Source organism: Rhinopithecus bieti, unplaced genomic scaffold, assembly GCF_001698545.2.
Source record: "Rhinopithecus bieti isolate Rb0 unplaced genomic scaffold, ASM169854v2 scaffold_52032, whole genome shotgun sequence".
NCBI classification, from domain to species: domain Eukaryota; kingdom Metazoa; phylum Chordata; class Mammalia; order Primates; family Cercopithecidae; genus Rhinopithecus; species Rhinopithecus bieti.
Window position 1 is genome coordinate 848,769 of NW_016821592.1, and position 10,303 is coordinate 859,071.

The 10,303-nt window shown below is 42.5% G+C and overlaps 1 pseudogene; it reads right to left on the reverse strand.

Moving 5' to 3' along the window:
* Positions 1-3,398: 3,398 nt before the first annotated feature.
* LOC108520875 (glyceraldehyde-3-phosphate dehydrogenase-like) lies at positions 3,399-4,511 on the reverse strand (annotated as a pseudogene).
* Positions 4,512-10,303: the final 5,792 nt, after the last annotated feature.

Genomic DNA, 10,303 nt, shown 5'->3' on the forward strand with positions numbered 1-10,303 from the left:
AATGCACACTGAAGCTTGAGATCAGTGTTAAGTGTTTCCTAATGAGTAGCAGAATTATGGATTTCTCCTGCTGTTTCTATACTTTTCTGACTAGGAAAGATTTCTGCACAGACAGAGCTGAAATTACGTTGTTGTACTGTGTTCTTTCCCGGGAGGAAGGTGGAACTTGTATCGGGAGGGAAAGAGCTTGGCCATAGATTGGAAGTGTGCACTTCTTCCATGTTAAAGTAAATGTTGTCTCTCAAGTTACAGATGCGTTCTGAAGCTTGGATGTTCTTTCAAAACTATGCCATTTTGCTTCACAAGCTTTGTACTTGTTCCTTCCTTTTAAATACTTTTGTGAAGGAACACAATAGTTTTAGACATAGCTGATTATTGCAGTCTTCTTTCATTTCATTAGGGAAATGTTTAAGAATGATTATGACACTTCATAATATTCCCTGTTCTTTCATCAGCTTTTGACTACAGAGAAAAGAACCTCAGGACTAATGGTATAAATCAGCAGATCGTACCTCCTATCAAAGTGTAATCCTGAAATTTATACATGACTGTCATCCAAATGCACAATGAATACATAATAAAATTTATTCAACTCCTTAATGAGGAAACCAGAGATGGCAAAAGGCTGGTTCAAAGCAGAATTGGAGAAATAGGAGTTATGTAGTCCACCAGGAAGGGCATTTTGAAATGAGTATGCTGAGTAATGTGAGCCCTTAGTAGTAAATGGCAATGCCAAGCAGATCGAGATCAGTGAGTCTTAGGCTTTAGTCACAGGAACCCCTTTGGCTCTTAAAATTGAGTCCCCAAATGGTCTGCCAGTATTTATCTTATTAGAAATTAAAACAAAATGTTAAAACATTAAAAAATAAGCCAATTATATGTTAACTTTTAAAAATTGTATATGTTGAAGGTATGCAACATGCCATTTTTATATACATAGTGAAATGTTATAGTCAAGCAAATTAACATATTCATCATCTCACATGGTTACCCCCTCCTTTTTTTGTACTAAGCACACCTAAAAGCTGTCTTAGCAGATTTCGAATATACAATACAATATTATTAACTGTAGTCTTCATGCTGCGTGTTAGATCTCTAGACTTACCCTTTGACCTACATCTTCCCATTCTCCTGCCCCTGGTAACCACCATTCTACTCTCTGTTACTATGTGATTTTTTCCCCCTTTCTTTCTTTTACTTTTAGATTCCACACGTAAGTGAGATCATGCAGTATTTTTCTTTCTATGTTTGACTCATTTCACTTACCATAACGTCCTCTAGGTTCCTTGTCACAAACAGCAGGATTTCCTTTTTTAAGGCTGAATAATATTTCATTGTGTGTGTATATATATACACACCTATATATAGGTGTGTGTATGTGAATATGTATATATATTCATACACACACACACAATCTGCTAGGATTCAATATATAAATATATAACTTTCTTTAGCAATTTGCCTAGAAGCTTTCTTGATAGGCATGCTAAGCAATGCCCCAGTATAACTTTGAAAGGACATGATCTACTGCTTTTTCCTTTATTTTTAAGTTTTGGATATTTTTTCAAAGCTCATGTCATGCTCCTTTTACCAGAAACAGATTGGGTCAGACAGACCAAATAAATTCCATGTGTAAACAGTAGAAATTGAGACTGTATTATAAATTCCTTTCTTTAAGCAATCCCCTCAAACAAATGAAAGCCTTTTAAAATTCAATCTGAAATATGCACAAGAAAATTTGAAAGTATAAAGACATTCACCCTTAAGATTCTGATGTACTCATCAGAGATAAACACCGATACCATTTTCCGCCTTCTCATCTGTTATTTGTGTTAGTGTGTACAAGTAAGTGGTCCTCTGTATTTGTTGGTTCCGCATCCATGGATTCAGCCAGCCTTGGATGGAAAATTGAAAAGAGTGAATGGTTGCATCTGTACTGAGCATGTACAGTACAGACTTGTTTTCCTTGTCATTATTCCCTAAGCAAATAGTTTCATAGCATTGACATTGTACTAGTTATTATAAGTAATCTAGAGATGATTTGAATCATATGGGAGGATATGTGTAGCTTCTATGCAGGCCATTTTCTATAAGGGACTTGAGCATTGTGGATTTGGGTATCCACAGGGATCGTGAAACGAATCACCCATGGATACTGGGTGATGACTGTATTTGAAAGTTTGGTTACTGTGCTGTGCATACCCTGGCCTTACCCCCTAGAGATTCTAATTCAGTTGATCTGGGTGCAGGAATCAGTATTTTCAAAAGTTCCCCAGATGATTCTGTTGTGCGGCTAGGACTGAGAATCACTACCTAATCTAACCCCATCTTCAGCTCTTCCCTGGCCTCCCACACCTGTCTTTTGTGTTCTGTATAATCCACAGTCTGTTATTAAGAATTTGCCTAAAGACTTTTTCTCTCTGTGTGCATTCTCTTCATTGTTCACTTTAACTGAAACCCTGGTGTCTTCTATTCCCCTAGTAGAATTTCTCCCGTGCAGCCCTCTCAAGGCTGGCTTTCTCCCTCCCTAGCTACTGCCGGTCCTAACAGAGGTGATGTTCCTGTGCTCCATTGCTCCCTTTCAAGTCTTTTTTCTATTAAACAGCAAATAAAACAGCTTCTTTAAAGTTGTCGGACTTTTCCACTTGTCACCCCAACTTACTGTGGGCGATCTACTGACCTCCCTACCATGCCCTCTCCTTCATTGATAACTCTAGCACCTGGCTTCCAGCCTTTTTCTCTTGTTCCTTCTGTGGTCATTCTTGGATCCTTAATGCCACATGAATGACCCATCTCATCTCTTGATTTCTTCAGCCCCCAAAGACCTCCTTTCCTCCGTGTCTGCTCACTCATAAGTCATACCCTTCTACTGTGTCATTACTACCTCCCAGATCTAGATTTTATGGCTTCCTTTCAGTTCGTTGACTGCAGTGTTTCCTTTCAAACAATCCTCTGATCTCATTGAAGCCTCATCCTTTCACCCTACTGCTTGTTCATACATATTGCCCTCATCTCCTTACCTTCTTACTCAGCTGAGATGCAGTGGTCCAGCACTACAAACATTCCTTAAAAATATCCTTAGCTACTCTGTGTACCCACTTAATGAAACTTCAACTCTGTTTATAAACCCAAGTCTCTACCTGTACCTACACCTAGCAGTTGAATATTGTTGGAGAAAAATCATGGAATCCTGCTGACTAGAGTATTTTTTTTTTTTTTGGCTGAGCACAGAGGACTTTATTGATGATACATGACAAGGTGGGGCTCCCTAGACCCCTCCCTCTTCAGGGGGGTCTGCATGGAAACTGTGAGGAGGGGAGATTCTCAGTGTGGTAGGAGACCTAGTGCAACAGGGAATTTCTAGCAGCTGAGGGCCTGAGGCTGGTGGTCTGGGGGTCTTACTTCTTGGAGGCCATGTGGGCCATGAGGTCCACTGCCCTGTTGTTGTAGCCAAATTCATTGTCATACCAGGAAATGAACTTGACAAAGTGGTCACTGAGGGCAATACCAGCCCTAGCATTGAAGGTGGAAGAGTGGGTGTCGCTGTTAAAGCTGGAGGAGACAACCTGGTGCTCAGTGTAGTCCAGGATGCCCTTGAGGGGTCTCCGATGCCTGCTTTACCACCTTCTTGATGTCATCATATTTGGCAGGATTTTCCAGATGACAGGTCAGATGCATGACTGACACATTGGTGGTGGGGACGCGGAAGGCCATGCTAGTAATCTTCCCATTCAGCTCAGGGATGACCTTGCCTACGGCTTTGGCAGCACCAGTAGATGCAGAGATGATGTTCTGAAGAGCCCCGTGGCCATCACACCACAGTTTCCTGGAGGGGCCTGGGATAAATAGAAAGGAAATGTCTAGGTTAAGATAAAATATTGTGGAGACCAAAGTTCTTATTTGCAGAGGAAGTTTTCAGGTAGCAGGCTTCAGAGAGAATAGGCTGTAAAATGTCTTCTGGGGGACAGTGATGGTGTGGATGGTGGTCATGAGTCCTTCCACAATGCCAAAGTTGTCATGGATGAGCTTGGCCAGAGGGGCTAAGAAGTTGGTGGTACAGGAGCATTGCTGATGATCTTGAGGCTGTTTTCATATTTTTCTTGGTTCACGTCCATCATGAACATGGGGCCGTCAGCAGAGGGGGCAGAGATTATGACCCTTTTGATTCCCTGCTGCAAGTGAGCCCCAGCCTTCTCTATGGTGGTGAAGACACTGGTGGACACCACAATGTACTCAGCGTCAGCATCGTCCCATTTAATTTTGGTGAGATCTCGTTCCTGGAAGATGGTGATGAGATTTCCGTTAATGACAAGCTTCCCATTCTCAGCCTTGACAGTGCCATGGAATTTGCCGTGGGTAGAATCATACTGGAACATGTAGACTATGTAGTTGAGGCCAGTGAAGGGGTCATTGATGGCAACAATATCAACTTTACCAGAGTTAAAAGCAGCCCTGGTGATCAGGTGCCCGGTATGGCCAAATCCATTGACTCTGGCCTTCACCTTCACCATGGTATCTCAGGATGTGGCTGGTGCTACATGAGAAGATGTGGCTGTCTGTCAAACGGGAGGAGCAGAGAGCCCTGACTAGAGTATCTTCAATTGCATTACCACAATTCTGAAATAGGTACTCAATTGTCAACCCAAAATAAAATTCTAAGACCTCCCCCAACTATCTGAATGGACTTTGTCCTTGGCCAGGGCTCTCTAAAAATTCAACCTGAAAGACCAGTTCAGGCCATGATGGGAAGTGGGGATTGGATATGCCTAATTAAACCTCTCAGGCATTCACATCAACACAGACTTTAAGTCTGACAGGAAACATTTTACAGCCTATTCTCTCTGAAGCCTGCTACCTGAAGACTTCTGCAAATAAGAACTTTGGTCTCCACAATCTTTTATTTTAACCCAGACATTTCATTTCTATTTATCCCAGGTCTTCAGATAAACTCAACCAATTGTCAGTCAGAAAATTTTTAAACCTACCTATAGCCTGGTAGATTTAAAAGGTTGTTTAAAGACATTACTATGAAGATTTTCAAATATGAAAGTAGAGAGAATAGTGTAATGAAGTTTCATGTACCTATCACCCAGTTTAAATGATTATCAGCACATATCCAGTCTGGTTTTATCTACACACTTCCATTCCCCCCACCTGAAGCTTGACTATTTTGAGGGAAATCCCAGATATTATATCATTTCTATCATAAATACTTGGGCATATATCAGCAACCACAATACCTTTATCCTAAAATAATAGATCATTACTTAATATCAAATATCCAGTCAGCATTCACATTTCCCCAGTTGTCTCATCAATATCTTTGTTATCACCAATGTCCCTGACCATCCACTACAAGAGGTTGAACTTACTATTTATGTGCATTGCCCCGTTGGGTGGCACGAGCTCTATGCATCACTGATTTTCTCAAAATTTAAGGGGCATCCATCTACCTTACCTCTTAATTCTTTACAAGTTGCACATCAAGCATGAATCATTCTAGGTTTCATTGATCAGGGCATGTTTTAGTACAAACAAATGAGAACACCCAGTACATTCCTTCTACCTTCTGTTTCTCCTACCCCCCAAACAAAACTGCATTTCAGAATTAAAAGCTTTGTGTTCTTGAGATAGTTATACTTATATATACACTCACTTTTATTTATTGATACCCAGACATACATTCTGGCTGTTGGCAAAATACCATTCGATTCCTGTTAAGAGCCTGTCCTGCACCTGGTAGGACAACACCCACTTTTACAAAGTGCTGTCTCTTGGCTGGTACTGGAGAGTTCAGAAAGCCATTCTGCCATTCTAGAAGGTTACCTGCTTCACAGCAAAAGCATTCACTGGTCTTGCCATATATCTTGTGAGCACTGGCTTATTGCATTATTACTTTCATTGCAAAATAAATTTCTTCATAAAAAGCACCTTTGGGGCTTGGCGCAGTGGCTCACGCCTGTAATCCCAGCACTTTGGGAGGCCAAGGCAGTCTGATCACCTGAGGTCAGGAGTTCGAGACCAGCCTGCCCAGCATGGTGAAAGCCCATCTCTACTAAAAATACAAAAAAATTAGCCAGGCATGTTGGCAGGAGCCTGTAATCCCAGCTACTCAGGAGACTGAGACAGGAGAATCGCTTGAACCCGGGAGGCAGAGGTTGCAGTGAGCCGACATCGTGCCATTGCACTCTAGCCTGTGTGACAAGAATGAGACTCTGTCTCAAAAATAAATAAAATAAAATCACCTTTGGGTGGAATATTATGGTCATGATTAAGGTATTTAGTACATCTGAAAAGGATACCATACAGGGAAATCTAATCCATAACCAGAATGAGTGTCTCAGTGGAGACAAATTGCAGCCTTTCGGTGATGAAAGTGGTCTTCGTAACCTTTTTTTTTTTTTTTTTTTTTTTTGATACAGAGTCTCTGTCTCTCACCAGGCTGGAGTGCAGTGGTGCGATCTCGGCTCACTGCAATCTCCACCTTCTGGTTTCAAGCAATTCTCCTGCCTCAGCCTCCTGAGTAGCTGGGGTTACAGGCGCGCGCCACAACAGCCAGCTAATTTCTGTAATTTTAGTAGAGACGGGATTTCACCAATGTGGCCAGGACGGTCTCGATCTCGCGACCTCATGATCCACCCGCCTTGGCCTCCCAAAGTGCTGAGATTACAGGCGTGAGCCACCGGGCCCCACTCTTTGTAACCTTTTAACCAGATGCCAAACTAATCTCCTTGGGTTCCTGCACCATATTGGAAGCTCAGAGTTGACAGACTGGGCTCTCAGCCATGGTGGTAGGCAGATCAATTTCTGTGTGAAGTCTGTTTGCTGAGCCCAAGTGTCCCCTCCATTCCTCCTTCCATGGTAATGGGGTTCCTGAAGCTATCCAGCAGGCACTGGAGTGGCTGGGGAAACAGTCTTTTACATTGTACTCAGGAATTCCTGACATCTCAACTTTATTTAGTGTAGGCCACCATTGAGTCCAGATTTTAGGACATAATTAGAATCATGTCCTAGGGCAAACAATTAGAACCTCTCCTAGTTTGCCTAATCCTTTAACTTTGGAACCTCTAAAGTGAATTCTTGTTACAATGTAGCCCAATCTAGCATGATCTAGCATCCACAGAATCCATTCTCACAAATAGTATTACTCAGGTTTTCTGAGTAAATAAGCAAAACTTGAAAAGCTTTTTTTTTTTTTTTTTTTTGGTTTTGATATGTATTTTCTCTAGGGTTTCACTTTCTAATTGGCCTCATGGGATAAATGGATATAATTATAGTTTTAGGTCCAGTAGAAATGACATGCGGAAAATTGGTATATCATTAAGGTAGTTATTACAGAGTCTTTAAGCAAGGCAGGCTGGGCGCAGTACCTCCTGCCTGGATTCCCAGCACTTTGGGAGGCTGAGGTGGGCGGATCACTTCGGATCACTTGAGGCCAAGAGCTAGAGACCAACCTGGCCACTGCACTCCAGCCTGGGCGACAGAGAGAGGCCCTGACTCAAAAAAAAAAAAAAAAAAAAAAGAGAGAGAAGGGAAAAAGCAAGGTGGGATCAACTTTATCAAGCAGAGAAGAGAAGTCGCTTTTCTCTCCAGAGCGGCTCAGGGCATGCCAGTGCTCCATCTGTCTCTACTCATTCACTTCCCCCAGTGTGAAATGCTTGCTTTCTGCTTAGGTGATTCATATCCATGGTTCCCAAGGCGCAGCTTCTTCATGCCTGAGAGGTCAGGCCCATTTGATACTGCCCTTGTACGGAGTCCTCTAGCCATTGTCTATGTCACACGCATTGCTACTTACCTGTATTCCCTTTAGAATTGCCCCACACATGCACATTGTGTTGGCTCCTCAGGGAAGCCTCGGCTGCTCCAGGGAAGGTGTGTAGATAGGTGCAGGCAGCCCTCATCTCCTTGTGCCTTGCTTTATTGTTCTTTGCATGTATCACACTTTTTTTTAAATGGAAGATTTGTGGCAACCCTGCCTCGAGCAAGTCTATCGGTATCATTCTTCCAACAACATGTGCTCAGTTTGTGTCTCTGTGTTGCATTTTGGTAATTCTTTTTTTTTTTTTTTGAGACGGAGTCTTGCTCTGTCGCCCGGGCCGGAGTGCAGTGGCGGATCTCAGCTCACTGCAAGCTCCGCCTCCCGGGTTTACGCCATTCTCCTGCCTCAGCCTCCGGAGTAGCTGGGACTACAGGCGCCTGCCACCTCGCCCGGCTAGTTTTTTGTATTTTTTAGTAGAGACGGGGTTTCACCGTCGTAGCTAGGATGGTCTCCATCTCCTGACCTCGTGATCCACCCGTCTCGGCCTCCCAAAGTGCTGGGATTACAGGCTTGAGCATTTTGGTAATTCTTGCAATATTTCGAACATCTTCTTTTTTATTGTATTGGTTATGGTGATCTCTGGTCAGTGATATTTGATGTTACTATTGTAATTGGGGCACCACAAACTGTGCCCAAAGACGATGACAAACTTAATTGATACATGTGTGTGTTCCAACTGTTTCAACCACTGGCCTTCCCCCATCACTCTCCCTCTTCTCAGGCTTCCCTATTCCCTGAGACACAACAACATTGAAATTAGGCCAGTTAATAACTCTACGATGACCTCTAAGTGTTCAAGTGAGAGGAAGTGTCACATGTATCTCACTTTAAATCACAAGCTACAAATGATTAAGCCCAGTGAGGAAGGCATGTTGAAAGCTAAGATTTGTCAAAAAGTAGGTCTCTTGCACCAGTTAGCCAAGTTGTGAACGCAAAGGAAAAAGTTGTTGAAGGAAAGAAAAAGTGCTACTCTAGTGAAGACACAAATGATAAGAAAGCAAAACAGCCTTACCGCTGATACGGAGAAACTTTGAGTAATCTGGATAGAAGATTAAACCGGTCACAACATTTTCTTAAGCCAAAGCCTAATCCAGAGTAAGGCCCTAACTCTTCAATTCTGTGAAAGCTAAGAGGTGAGGAAGCTGTAGAAGAAAATTTGAAGCTAGCAGAAGTTAGTTGATGATATTTAAGGAAAGAAGCCATCTCTGTAACATAACATAAAATCAAGGTGACGCAGTAAGTGCTAAAGTAGAAGTGGCAACAGGTTATCCAAGAGATCTAGCAGAGATCACTGATGAGGGTGGCTACAGTAAAGGACAGATTTTCAATGTAGATGAGATAGTCTTATATTGGAAGAAGATACCATCTAGGACTTTCATAGCTAGAGAGAAATGAATGCCTGGCTTCAAAGGACAGGCTGACTTTCTCGTTAGGGTCTAATACCGCTGGCAACTTGAAATTGAAGCCAATGCTCATTTACCATTATGAAAATCCTAGCTGGACGCAGTGGCTCATGCCTGTAATCCCAGCGCTTTGGGAGCCAGAGGTGGGTGAATCACTTGAGATCAGGAGGTTGAGACCAGCCCGACCAATGTGGTAAAACCCCATCTCTATTTAAAATACAAAATTAGCCAGGTGTAGTGGTGGACGCCTGTAATCCTAGCTACATGGGTGAGGCAGGAGAATGCTTGAACCAGGGAGGTGGAGGTTGCAGTGAGCCGAGATCATGCCATTGCACTCCAGTGTGTCAGAGCGAGACTCTGTCAAAAAAAAAAAAAAAAAAAAAACTAAGACCCCTAAGAATTATGCTAAATCTATTCTGCCTGTTCTCTGTAAGTGGAACAACAAAGCCTGGATGACAGCACCCCTGTTTATGGCATTATTTACTCAATATTTAAAACCCATTCTTGAGAATTACTGCTCAGAAAAAAATTCATTTGAAAATATTACTGCTCATTGACAATGCACCTGATCAACTGTGAACTCTGATGGAGGTGTATAAGAATATGTATTAATATTGTTTTCATGTCTGCTAACACATCATCCATTCTGCAGTCCATAGATCAAGGAGTCATTTTGACTTTCAAGTCTTATTGAGAGGTGAAGCCAGCTGGACTTCCTGGGTCGAGTGGGGACTTAGAGAACTTTGTCTGTCTAGCTAAAGGATTGTAGATGCACCAATCAGCACTCTGTGTCTAGCTAAAGGATTCTAAACGCACCAATCAGCACTCTGTAAAAACACACCAATCACTGCTTTGTGTCTAGCTAAAGGATTGTAAATGCACCAATCAGCACTCTGTGTCTAGCTAAAGGATTGTAAACACACCAATCAGCACTCTGTAAAATGGACCAATCAGCAGGATGTGGGCGGGGACAAATAAGGGAATAAAAGGTGGCCACTCCAGCCAGCAGCGGCAACCCGCTTGGGTCCCCTTCCACGCTGTGGAAGGTTTATTCTTTCACTGTTCACAATAAACCTTGCTG